Raw genomic sequence first — 14,620 nt, 5'->3', positions numbered from 1 at the left:
CAACAGCTCGCAGCTTTTCTCCCAGCGCGATTAAGGTGAGGAGAACTCGATAAGGATTGCTGCCAGCAGCTTAACGTGAGTATAGACAATAGACATTATACAAGAGAGAGGAGTTTATCAGCACTTTTCTTTTTAACTATAAAAGCAGAGGAGAATAAAGTTTTACGAGAAGCATCGTCTGAGGGTAATAAGCAGCAGGATTTTAGCAAAAGTTCAAGTAAATCCTACCAAACGGTAAAAAAAAAAAAAAATACAAACTTTAGGGGTTGTTTGCTAATAGATTTATGCAGGATTTATGCTGAATCCTGACAAATGGGATTTGAGCGCCCCCTAAATCTCACAGCAGAATAAATCCCCCGTTGCCCCCTTTTTGCAGTAAATCCCTGACTTATTAAATCTTGTAGTTTGGTGGATTTACGGGATTTGGCCGAAGAAGCACGTGACAAGGAGAAAGTTATCTTCACAGCTAGCGAGCTCCCATCATTTATTCCGATCAAAATGTTGTAACATCCGATGATAACGTCGTCGAAGGAGCGAAGTCGAAGTGCAACGAAGGAGCTGAAGAAGCAAGTCGCCCAATCTCTACGGGGGTGTTTGGTATCGGATTTATTAGGATTTACGGTAAATCCAGCCAAACGCAAAAAATGGCGCGATAAATCCGGCAAATCCGTAAATCCCGGATTTGCCGATTTACGCCGTAAATCCGCTAAATCCCGGTAAATCCTAATCCCGCTAGAAGTCGGATTTACGGGATTTGGCCGAAGAAGCGCGCGAAAGGAGAAAGTTACCTTCACAGCGAGCGATAGGGAGCTCCCGTCGTTGCTTCAGATCAAAATGTTGTAACGTCCGATCCGACAGGAAGGGAACGTCGTCGAAGGAGCTTAAGTCGAACAGCGACGAAGTAGCCAAGTCGAACAGCAACGAAGGAGCCGAAGAAGCGACTCGCGCAATCTCAACACCTCCTGCGAAGCAACGAAGGAGACCAAGAAGCGACTCGTGCAATCTCAACACCTCCTGTGAAGCAACGAAGAGGCTGTCATTACTGGTTAACTTAATTAATATAATTTAAAATAGGGATTTTTACATACACAACACCTGAAACTACTTAAAATACCTATTCAACACCTAAAGTTTCATATTTACTAATATACCACTTATTTCTCATTCTAAACATTAGATATAGCACTCCGTTCGGTTCCGTTCCGTCAAAACCCCTCTCCCCGAACCCACTCAATTTTCCCGCGTGAAAGCTTCGGCGAAACTTCGTCGCCTCTTCTTCACTCGAGCAGGTACGACTTACAGGATTTAGTAAATCCTACTAAAATTGAATCCAATCATATACCAAACACCCCCTACAACTGCGGAACAAAGACAAACTGTATCGATGTAAACGAGAAGATAAAAAAGCAAACCCTTGAAGCATCTTAGGGGTGCAACTGAGTCAAGCCAGCTCGCGAGCTGACTCGAGCTCAACTCGTTAACAAGCTCGTGAGTCGAGCTTATCGAGTATTGAACTCGAGTTCGAGCAAAAATTAGAGCTCGGTTTATTATCTAGCTCGAGTTCGATATATGTGTTGTTCGGCTCGATAGCTCGTCGAGCCTGTCTGATTAAAACACGGAATTGCGACTCGTGGGGGGATGGATTTAAGAAATTTAATTTTCATGTGGAATGAAGCGGGACTACGGAATGCTGGGCAGGCCAAAATATGAAATGAGTTTGGAGTAAATAAACTATTCGCAATTTCGAATGAGTCGCAACTCGCGGGCATTCGAACTAGGGCATTCCTTCGTCGGTTCGTCCTCGTATGCTGTTCTTCCTCCATTCTCGATCGTCTGTTGTTCTTCCTTCGGAGCAAGAGGCCTAAATGGGCGGATAGAGAGAAATTTCTAAGATCTATTTGTGAGATTTATTTTTCATTTATTTTTTTGGGCTAAAGTTCTTTCAGTGCTCAAGCAGGAAAAGTTTGGCGAGTTGGCGTTTATAGGGGTTCTTCCTGTGCTCAAGGCAAAGCATAAAATTTTTTTTTTTTTTTTAGCCTTCGATTAGGTATATTTTTCTAAATTTTTTACTTCACATTACATTTAAGCTTCAGTTTTTTTTGTGTTTCTATATAGAAAAATAGGTTTTTCTGTAAACTAAAACCTATGGTTAGAGCAGTTAGTGTTTTTCTAACAGTTTTATGGACGTATAATTTTTTCCTCATTTTTGTTTGCTTTTTTGTTCAAACCTCATAGAAATAATTACCTTTTAAGTGTCTTTACAGAACGCAATTCAACTATTGCAAAAGTTTTTTTATTGTAATTTTTTATTTACTATTCGTTAGTAATAATTAATATGTTGTTCTGAAGAAGTTTGTTTTGACTAAAATCCTAAATAATTTTTTATTCAGTTTTTTTTGTCCAGAACTCCAAATCTGTTTATATCGGCTTAGTGATGTTAGTAGATATTTACTCAATTTTCTTTTTCTTTCTTCAGATCTGTTTACGAGAAGAGATTTTAAAGATTCATATTCAAGTTCTAAAGAGAAGGTATCCACTGAAGTTGTGTCAAATTTTGAGTTACTCTAATTTGTAGTTTTAAGTTAATATTATGTATCTATTAACTTATGATTATATGATATGAGAAATGCAAATAATATTATTTGGAAAGTTTTTTTATTTCAACTTTGTTTGTTGTATGACTCTGTGACATCTTTTTGTTTGTATATTCAAATTATTTTAGCTTGGATAGATAATTTTAAATTTTTTTCTAATTATTTATTATTTATGGTTATATTATTATATATTTCTTAGGTTAATTTTTACTTTTATTACGTGCTATTGAAATTTTAGTCATCTATATGTCACTTGAACCAATTGTTGAAGATAACATTAGTGAGGATATAATTTTGGAGATTATATATGAAGTATCATCTGGTAGTGTACAAAAAAATGTTGGGTTGAATGAAAATGATGTTGTGAAAGAAAATAAGATTATAGAACGAGATGTAGGGATATGTGAGCAGAAGGAAGATGCAAAATATGTCACTTGAACTAATTGTTGAAGATAACATTAATGAGGATATAATTTTGGAGACTGTATATGAAGTACTGTCTGGTAGTGTACAAGAAAATGTTGGGTCGAATGAAAATGATGTTGTGAAAGAAAATAAGATTGTAAAACGAGATGTTGTAGGGATATGTGAGCAGGAGGAAGATGCAAATCATGTTGCAATAAAAAAATGAAAGAAAATATCATCAGTTTGGTACGAGTTTAAGGAAGTGAAACTTGCTAATAGTCAGAAGAAAGGAGAATGCATTAATTGTAAGAGGACCCTCGCCATAGGAAGTATTAGGTCGACAACACAATTTAGATGTTATCTAGATTATTATGCGGCTAGAATTCGTTTAATTAAAAATCAAAAGGTACTTCATTTTCAACATAAGAAAATTAATTCTACAGCTAACAACTCATAATAGAGTGCCAGTTTGACAACATTTGCTTATGACAATTCTAAAGTTAGAGAGAGTATTGCACACTATATTTTGATCAATGAAAAGCCATTTTCAGTTGTGGAAGAGTTTAGTTTTATTCTTGTTTTAAAGACAATATCTCCCAATTTTTTGAAATACTCAAGAACGATAGCTCGTATTGATGTTTTATTAGTTTCTGAGGAGAAAAAAAATTTCAAAATGCATTGAAAAGCATAAATAGACTCATTTTTCCAACAGATATTTGGAAATAAAAAAATCAAATAATATCTTATATGATAGTTACAGGCTATTATGTGGATTCAAATTGGAAGTTACAGAAGCGTGTACTAAATTTTATACATTTATCTCCTCCTCACATTGCTACAGAAATAGTTGACACTTTCTACAAGTCACTCAATGAATGAGATTTATAGAACAAATTATTCACAATATCAGTTGATAAAAATGTGTCTAATAATGATTGTGCTATTAAACTCCTTAAAATATAATTTTTGTGGAAATAAGAAGTTATTTTTTGGTGAGAATATATTTCATGTTTGTTATTTTGTCCACATCTTAAATTTAATAGTTAAAGATGATATTAAAAGCATTGAGTTTGTAGTGGAGAAAATTCAATATATAGTTAACTTTTTAAATGCATCTAAAGACATATTACTTCAAATTGCTGATGTTGTTCTTTAGTTGCATTTGTCTACTAGAAAATTGATAATGAGTTATTCAACAAGGTGGAACTCAACCTATAATATGCTTACTGTGGTACTTCAGTTAAGGGAAGCATTCACTTCATATGATAAGAGGGAAGTTATTTATCACAACTGTCCAACATAAGATGAATTGATTAATATATATGTGTGAAATATTCTTGATTTTGTTAATGAAGAACCTAATATAATTTCTAATATTGAGTATTGAGCATCAAATTTATTTTTGTACCATCAAGAATGTCATAAATGATAAATTAATTTTTTCTGATAAATTTATAAAGAACATGACAATGAAAATAAAAGAAAATTTTAATAAATATGGAGGAGAATGTAATATTATCATGGCATTTAATGCTATTATAGATCCTAAACGAAATTTCTAATAATAGAATTTGCATATTCAATGATCCATGATAAACAAAGTGGCCAAAATATCTCATATGTTCGTACATTATTATATGAATTGTTCGAAAAATACACAACAAATTTTAATGGGGAAGCAAAAGGAGCTTCTGATATATTTCGATTAAAAAATGAGGGTTCAAATGATAAAAGTAATTATTCAAGAACTTCTCAGAAATGTGCATCAAATAAATATAGTTGATGGCTTGATTTCGCAGAGTATGTATCCGAAAAAACATGTAAGAAGCCTTCTGAATAGAATTTGGAGTAGTTAGTGTTCAAGATAATTATCCAAATCTGATTTAGTAGATTTCTTACTTATTATTTTATAAACATACGTTGTGAAATCAAGTCATCCACTATATTTATTTGATACAGCTTTCTAAAAAGTTCTTGAAAATTGCTTTCACCTTTTGAACCCTCATTTATTAATCAAAATGTATCACAAGCTCCTTTTATTTCCTCTTCACAGTTTGTTGTGTGTTATTCAAACAATTCATATAATAAAGTACGAACATATAAGATATTTTAGTCACTTTATTTATCATAGATCATTGGATATGCAAACTTTATCACTATAAATTTCATTTTATGATTCATAATAGCACCAAATGCCATGAGCAGATTACATTCTCATCAATATTTATCAAAATTTTCTTTCATTTTCATTGATATTTTTCTTATAAATTTATCAGAAGAAACTGATCTATCATCTATAACATTCTTGATAGTATAAAAATAAATTTGAAGTTGGATACTCAGCGTCAGAAAATATATTAGTTGTTTCATTAAAGAAACCAAACACATCACACACCTCTATATTATTACATTTACCTTTTATGGATAATTGTGATAAGTAAGCTCTCTCTCACCATATGAAATGATTGCTTCCCTCAAATGAAGTGCCATAATAAGTATATTATAAATTGAGTTTCACCTTGTTAGGCAATCCATTATCAATTTTCTAGTAGGCAAATGCAACTGATAAACAACATCAACAAATCGAATTAACCTTCCTTCAAATACATTTAAAAAGCTAAATGTATCTCGAATTTTTTTCACTACCAATTCAATGCTTTTAATATCATCTTTAATCATTAAATTTCAGATGTGGGCACAACAACGAACATGAAATATCTTCCAATAAAAAATAAATTTTTCCTTGCACGAAAAATATTCTTAAGAAGTTTGAGAGCACGATCATTAATAGACGCATTATCAACTGATATTGTGAATATTTTGATCTTAAATCTCAATCTTTAAGTGACTTGTAGAAAGTGTCAACTATTTTTGTAACTGTGTAAGAAGATAAATGTAGAAAACTTAGTACACGCTTCTGTAACTTCTAATTTGAAACCACAAAATGGCATGTGACTATCATATAAGATAATCTTTAATTTTTTTTATTTTTAAATGTCTGTTGTAAAACTGAATCTATTTATTCTTTTCAATGCATTCTGAAGTTTTTTTTTCTCCTTCTCATAAACGAATAAAACATTACTACGAACTATCATTCTTGAATATTTCAAAAAATAAGAAGACATTGTCTGCAAAACAAGATTAAAAATAAAATCTTCCACAACTGAAAATGATTTTTCATTTATCAAAATATAGTGTGCAATACTCTCTCTAACTTTTGAATTGTCATAAGCAAATGTTGTCAAACTAGCACTCTTTTGTGAGTTGTCAGCTGTATAATCAATTTTCTTAGGTTGAAAATGAAGTATCTTTTGATTTTTAATTAAATGAATTCTAGCCGAACAATAATTTAGAATATGTCTAAATTGTGTTGTCAACCCAGTACTTACTATGGAAATGGTCCTCTTACAATGAATGCATTCTCTTTTCTTCTGATCATTAGCAAGTTTTACTTCCTCAAACTCATCCTAAACTGATGATGTCTTCTTTCATTTTTTTTATTATAACAGAATTTGCACCTTCTTCCTGCTCACATATTCCTATAACTTCTCGTTCTACAATCTTATTTTCTTTCATAACATCATCATTTTCATTCAACGTAACTTTTGCTTCTCCACTACCAGATTGTACTTCATATACAGTCTACAAAATTATCTCATCACTAATGTTATCTTCAACAATTGGTTCAGATGACATTTAGATGATTGGAATTTCAACAGCAAGGAACAAAGAGTAAAAATTAACATAAAAATATATAATAATATAATCATAGATAATAAATAATTAGAAAAAATTAAAATTAACTATCACAGCTAAAACAATTTGAATATACAAACAAAAAGATGTTATCAAAGAGTCATACAACAAACAAAGTTGAAATGAAAAACTTTTTCAAATAATATTATTTGCATTTCTCATCTCAGATAATTATAAGTTAATAGATACACAATCTTAACATTAAAACTACAAATTAGAGTAACTCAAAATTAGACACAAATTCAGTGGATACCTTCTCTTTAGAACTTGAATATGAATATTTAAGATCACTTTTCATAAATAGATCTGAAGAAAGAAAAAGAAAATTAAGTAAATATCTACTAACATCACTAAGCCTAGAAAAACAGATCTGGAGTTCTGGACAAAAAAACAGAATAAAGGAATTATTTAGGATTTTAATCAAAACAAGCTTCTTCAGAACAACATATTAATTACTGTTAACGAAAGGTAAATCAAAAATTGCAACAAAAAAACTTTTGTAATAGTTGAATTGCGCAAGTCTTAGAAATGAGGTATTTTTATTTTCATCTTCTTTCCTTCAAGCTCCTTGTGTTGCATCATCCAATAAGATATCCAAATGAAAAGAAAATTCCCATGAAGGATTTTCTTTTCGCTTTGGATCCCTAGCATATTAAAAATACCTTATTTAAAAGCTTTCACAACATTTTAAATCAAATTACATTTTATAAAAGAAAATTACATTGGGCCCCTACAAAAAATACATATTAGCACAATTATAATAAATAATCACACATCATCTAGAGCTTAATCCTTAGGGTCATATTCCCAAGGGCTTTTTAGCATTCCTAACAATACCTATTAAAGAGCGCATTTATAATAACAATATTTTTTTATAATACCCTTCAGAAATATGGCCACCTGCAAAAGATATTTATATAAAATCTAATCAGTTAAGAGCAAGTGCTCACTCATCAATCAAAAGGAAAAGAAAACAACAAAAAACAAGCCAAGCTAGAAACTATCATCACATCATCACATATGCAAAATGTATAAAAAAAAAAAAAGTTTTAAAGGTTATCCTAGCTACACCCTATCATAGGATGCTTATAAAAGAAAAGTGTTCTATCCAACACCTAAGTGTGTGCAAAAAGGTGTACATAACTATCCCAAATTAGGTGAGCGATTTGAGTTACAAGATCGTGTTCTTATTATTCAATTTATTAACCCTCAAATTTCTATTTAAGTATTTAGTCATTTAAGATGAATTAATTAAAGCTTAATTTATGGATTAAAATTTTAGTTATTAAATTATTAAGAGTTAAAGATTTAGTCCCTAACATATACTAAGATTATAAAGAATTGAGGGGCAAATTGTCCATCCTCAATCCTACTCCTAATCAAGGCCGAAATTATTTAAAAGGCGGCAAGGGTTTGTTAGTCATTCCCTTGGTAGTAATCTAAGACTCGATGAATGGTTAATTGAAGACACCACTAAGATGGGCCTACTACCCACTACAAAAAAAAAATCCTAGGTTTCCTACGTCTAAGGTAAATTTATTTTTAAAAATTGATATAAGAGTGGAATGACACACTACCTATAGAGATGTATATGGGCTCTACCTGACTTAAGGTGTAATAATTGGGTGATTAAGGTAATTAGTTTATGTTCCTAAAAGGTAGTTTTAGGTTTTTAAAGAAGGAACAATTTATATAAACTTTTGAATTATTTCTCCTTATTTTATAGGGTACGTGGCGTTGTCACAGTGGACTCAAAAAACTAGCCTTCTTAAGACATCCTATATACCTCATGTATATTAAAAGAGAGAATATACATAAGTGAATATAAATTTTATATGGGTTGAGCCACTAAGGTGTGACTTGAAATTCATTTGATCCTCCAACAAGTTCATTTTTGGGTTTGCTTATAATTAGGAGACTTTAGTTAAAGTTCCAATATTAGTATCTTAATACTTTATTATACAAAAGAAAGTTGGTTGTAAGAGTTTTAATGATCTTAATTTAGTTTAATCTTAATTAATGTGTATTATTATAAATGACTAAAGAAAGGTATGTTTTTAGAATTCCACTTGATTAGTTAGTGACTTTGAAGTTGTATATTGGTTAGGGGGTTTTAGAGATTATAGTTTAATTAAAAAATTTTAGAAATTGTATAAGCTCATGAATTTGATTAGGGACTTGTATGTTCATTATATTTTATTAGTCACATTTAATACTTAATGTTTAGATTTGATATACACTTCTTATATTTTTGAATTAATTAAGATTGCAATCACGAGACTAACCAAAAGAAGCTACATAACATGCTAGAGCTCAAATTTTATTTCATTTTTCGTATGTTTTTCTTAACATGCTTATGAAAGACATTTATAGGCCAAAAAATCATTAAAAATAATTTTTAGAGTTATTTAATCATTTTAAAACTCGAATAAAATCATCCTAACGGTGCCCACTTCGTGTAGGAAAAGCGATGCATATAACACACATGGGTGACCTACACTATAAGCCTAAAATGACTCTAAAAGTCTCTAGGTTTTATAACAAGGGGGCAAGCTTTGGCCGACAAGGCCAAAACTTCATTCGTGAACTAACCTATGATCGGCTAACTAAAAATCCTAATAAGTATGTTTGGGTAGGAAAGTAAAAAAGCAGTCCATGAGGCGTGTGCTAGAGTATTTTTCGTTCGATATGCATTTGGAGGTCTCAACAAGACTACTAAGATATATCTGATCCAGGCGTGCCCACTTAAAAGCTCCCTTGCGAATAACTCAACAACTCATGCATACATAAAACTCAATGTACCTCACAAGACAAAACACAAAGAGAAATATATGGGTGAGCGTAGAGGTTATTCCAAAAGAAATCCAAATAAAAACAAATTTAACTAATAAGTAATGTTAACATTTAAATTCATCTAACACATGCAGACTACTATCAAAAGTAATGTAGGGGCTTATGACATAAAGCATAAAGAAAGTAAACATATGAATCATCTAAAAATCTACCACTATCAAACATAAGAGTTCATCATCATATAGCATGGAGAGAAGTTATACATGAAACTTGTGGAAACTTATCATTAAATATATCAACCTTTATGCAATATAATTCCAAGTATACATGTGAAATTAGTAAATCAATTTACAAGTTATATATGAAGCTAAATATTTGCATAGCGTTCAAATTTAATCCTATAAATAGAAATTAATCTAGTATACTTAATGAAATCCGACATTGAAATAATGAATAATTAATAACCACACGATTTGATCAAATACAGAATAATTATCATTTGCACCCCACTCGCATGAGAAGTTTTCTATCATAATTAATATACAAATCTTTTATTTAACGAGTGAATATGGTGTGAGAAATAGAGAAATGTTCATGTGTAGATTTAATAAAGTTACAAGTCATTTAGTAGAATGGGTGGGTTGATTATATTTGTGTTAATCCTCTAAACACAAAAAATACATATATGATCTTCTAATCGAGTCAAACAAGTGTATGGTATTGGAACATGATCCTTAAATACAAATATTCTTACACGACAAGCTTTATTAGGTATATATATATATATTAACGAGAAAAAGATGACGAGAAGAGAGGGAGACATTCACATAGCCACATGAAATATATATATATATATATATATAGAGGCTCAAATCAACAACTCATGTTTATATGATTTATAATGAACTTTTCTAACTAGTCTATTCGAAATAATAAAGTGTATGCACATAAATCGAGTCAAACATTAAAAATAAGGCACATAAATAATCACATAGAACTTACATTTATTTCTTTTTTTTATTAGGCAAATCACCTCCACATTAAGTCTATTCATGCTCTCAATTGAAACAATGAGATTATTTAATATTGTTGACTAATATTCATCACATGATACCAAAGATATATGTACGCATGGACAATGTACAAGTTTGTTATTGGATTTTATTAGCAATCATAAACAAAGTTTTAAAATCTTGTTAACCATGAGAATGTTATCCAATGCAATTTCTCATTCATCCTTCTAAACTCGACATGAGTGTTAAAGTAAACTAGGATAAATTTATCTCCATACGCTCCCTTTAATATTTTTTATTAAATACATGAACATGGTATTAAGAACAAGAAAAACAAGGTGTACACATGCTCCTAATTGAATCATGCGCTCATAATATTGTGATTCATAATGAGCTTTCAACCATCCCATACGATTAACGATGCCTTTTTAAAATTCATACATTGAATCTTGAGTCATGCTATACAAATCATGAGCGAGTGTAACTTTTATAAATCGAGCGTTCATTCTAATCAATGTGAATCAACAAAATATTTCCTTACATCTTATAAAATCACCCACATTTGTAAAATATGCTTTCTAACGAAATTCATTCCCACCCAATCAAATTTTATGAAGGAAAAGAAAAATCTAAAACAAAGATTATGTACACGTTTAAAGAATTAATTTTTCATTTTCTAAGCAAGAAGGCATTATACTATTTTTTAAAAGTATCAACTCCATTTATATATATACAAAATAAAAGGAAAGCTTATAAGAGGAAACAAAGATCCACAACTCATCACATCCTTGACAAATAACTAAGTTTATTCTCAGATCTCCTCTTTTTTTTTAATGAACTTCTAAATGATGTGTTGGGGGAAGATTTTCACATAAGCGAGGTCATCATATAAAACTTCAATGCATGTGAAATACTTTTTGTGATTTTTCATCGAACAACTATGAGTGATATTCGCAGAATTTCTTAAAAGAAATCCACATGAAAATCAATATAACAACATAACACATTCTCGTGACTGATGAGGAAGAAAATTTGACGCCACGCAGATTTTGATTTCTCATATTTTATAATCGAATATTGTATTGAGAATAAAGTACAATTTCGAGAGACTGACACAATATTCTACAATGAATTCAATATCAAAATAGAATTTTAAAATGATATTTCTATAATCAAACACAGTTCAAAGAATAACATATCATTTCGAAAGATGAACATGAAATTCTAGATAACGTGTTTAAAAATAGAAATAAGTTTTTTGAAAAATTTATTAATTTTTTTATTTAGGTGTAAAAAAAAGAGAATATTATATCATCTTAAAAGACGAACATAATATTCTTTAAAACACCCAAAAGAAATAATGGGTTTTATAAAATTCATCATTTCTAAAATTAAATATAACAAATAGAATATTATATTACCTAAAATGATAATAATAATATTCTATAAGTATATTTAAAATTAGAAATGAGATTTTTTTAAGATATATGTATTCCCAAATACTTTTTTCTTCTTTTATAGGAATAAAACAAGATTTATTTTAATCTGAGGTTCTCAAATCCTTATAGAGACAAGCCCCTATAGAAAAATACATCCTAAGAGGGATGCTCCTAAGAAAACTCTCGATTAAAACAGTGATTTCATATCTTTTGACTACAAAGTAAAAGACAATGAACATAAATAAGAATTTTTCAAAGAGAAAGCTCGATGTTGAACAGTTTTTAGCGAGTCAAAGAATGAAAAGTAGAATATGCCGGATTCTGAGAAGCTCAAAGGCAATCTCAATCTATCCTATGTTGAGCTTTAGATTTTAGGAGAAAATTTTTTATGTTTAAGATAACATTTTATTAGAAATTTGAGATTATATTCTCGGAGGGTGAGGACTTAAGATTTTAAAAAAAATATGTCTCAGAATCTAAATCTAATTTGGACACTACAAAGTAGTAACCCGAACCTAACTAATGAAGTGCAAATCTGGACTTACTCTGACCTGGATTGGAGAGCTAGCTAACCACCTTGGCGCTTTAAGAAATTGGGAACACATATGAAAGATGGGTAGGGACGTTGTTTAAGTTTTAAGGAATTGAGAACCGACATCTAAGACAGATCTTAATTGGCCCCTCAACTTATGTAGGGTGAATGATGTTTAGAAATAAAATGCAATTAACATTTAAGACTCTTTTAATTTGTATCTAATGCAATACATGCTGATTGACTCAAATGCATAAAATGCATAAATAGATTTTTCCCTAGAGATTGCTCAATATCCCCTTAACAGAACTGCACCCTCATAGGCCAAGTGGTCTATCAAAACCAACAGGCGGGGATGTGTCTAATAAGAAATATAATATAATAATATGCTTATGCTGACTCTCGGCGGTCCCGAGCTTTTTCCTTAAATCGTTAGAGTTACTATGTGAACCTAAACATTTTATTAGAGTTATAAGTAAAAAAAATTTGTTCGTACCCCCACAAAAACTCCGATCATATTCAAGCTAAAACAAAATACGGCATGTAAGAAAATATAGAAAAACAAACAATTCTATTGCACAAATAATGTAAACAATAAAAATTTATCCAAAATATAATGTCAAATGTCCATATGGCAAGTGTCATTTTATTTACATTCAGAATTTACTGAAAATTAAAGTGGTCAGGCACCACTGAAAACAAACTCGGATTCTAATCCTAATACTGACGCTAGTGATTTTGAAATGGAATATACTTTTTTCCTTATCTTCATTTCTTCGCCTTCTTCCTTTCATTTCCTCATTTTGCCTTTTTTTCTTCTACGAGTTCCTTGGATTCGCCAGACTTGGATATTCAAATGAAAATATATTTGCATTTAAATCAAATTTCATTAAACATGTTTGACCAAACTCTTTTTTTTTTTATTAATTTAGGGGCTAAGCAGCTAAAGCGCGTGTAGTATTTATATAATCATTAATAAATTAGCCCCTTTTATTGCACTGCACGAGTATGACCATCTGCAAAAAAATTCGGTGAACAACTAGATCACTCCTAACCTAGGGATAATTTATCGCTCATCATATAATATCACAGAGAGCAGTAAAAATAAATAAACACTCACATCAATGACAAATAACATGCAAAAAAAATAGAGAAAGCCCATCACACAGCAGCAAAAAGTAAACTCTGGGCAAATCTAAAGCTAGAGTTGGTTGTCCTGGCAAACAGATCTAAGTGTGTGCAATAGGCTGTGTGGTTTGGATATATCCTAGATCAGTTATTGGTTGAAGATTTCAAGTTGATTGAATTTAGTTTATTGAAATGTCAAATGGAGTTTTATGTTCAAATTTAAGTTTTAGTACCTTTCATATTTTTGAAGTTCATTTTTAGGTTGAATTTTAATTATCAAGTTTGATTAATAGGATTGGTTCTTTAGTGTATTTTAATTAACCTTTTTTTTATTTTTATATTATTTACTGAGTTTCAATGATTTATTAAATTTTAGATGACTTATTAATTTTAAAATGATTTATTGAGTTTTTAATAATTTATTGAAGTGCTAATGTTTTATTAAAAAAATTAAGGATTTTTGTTTAATATTTTGATGATTTGTTAATTTTAAGTGATTTATTAAATCCTTAATTGATTTATTAAAATGTTAATGATTTCTTAAATTTTTTAAAATTTTATTTAATTTTTTAATGATTTATTAAATTTTTCTTTAGATTTATAATCATTTTTATTCATATTATTTAATTAATTAAATACCATAAATTGTGCACGCATCTTAAGTTTAAGTTTTCTAAGACTCGACCCTTAATTTTTGTTTTTAAATATCGGTAATGTTATATGGCATGAAAAAGTTTATTATCACTAACACTTAGGACATTATGCATGTGTAAAAGGATCTTAGGGATCTAAAATAAAATAAAAGTAATCATAATAAAATTGAAGTTACTCCGAGGACCTAAGGGGGAAGTGTTCGCACAAACCACACCAAGGTCCTATTAGGGGCTTTCTATGTTTTAAGAAAACTTACAGTCACCGAGGGCTACGACCCAATGGTTCTGCCCATAGCACCTCCAGCCA

The sequence above is a fragment of the Dendrobium catenatum genome, unplaced genomic scaffold (genome assembly GCF_001605985.2).
Source record: "Dendrobium catenatum unplaced genomic scaffold, ASM160598v2 fragScaff_scaffold_416, whole genome shotgun sequence".
Lineage (NCBI taxonomy): Eukaryota > Viridiplantae > Streptophyta > Magnoliopsida > Asparagales > Orchidaceae > Dendrobium > Dendrobium catenatum.
Note: the sequence above shows the minus strand (reverse complement) of the source record.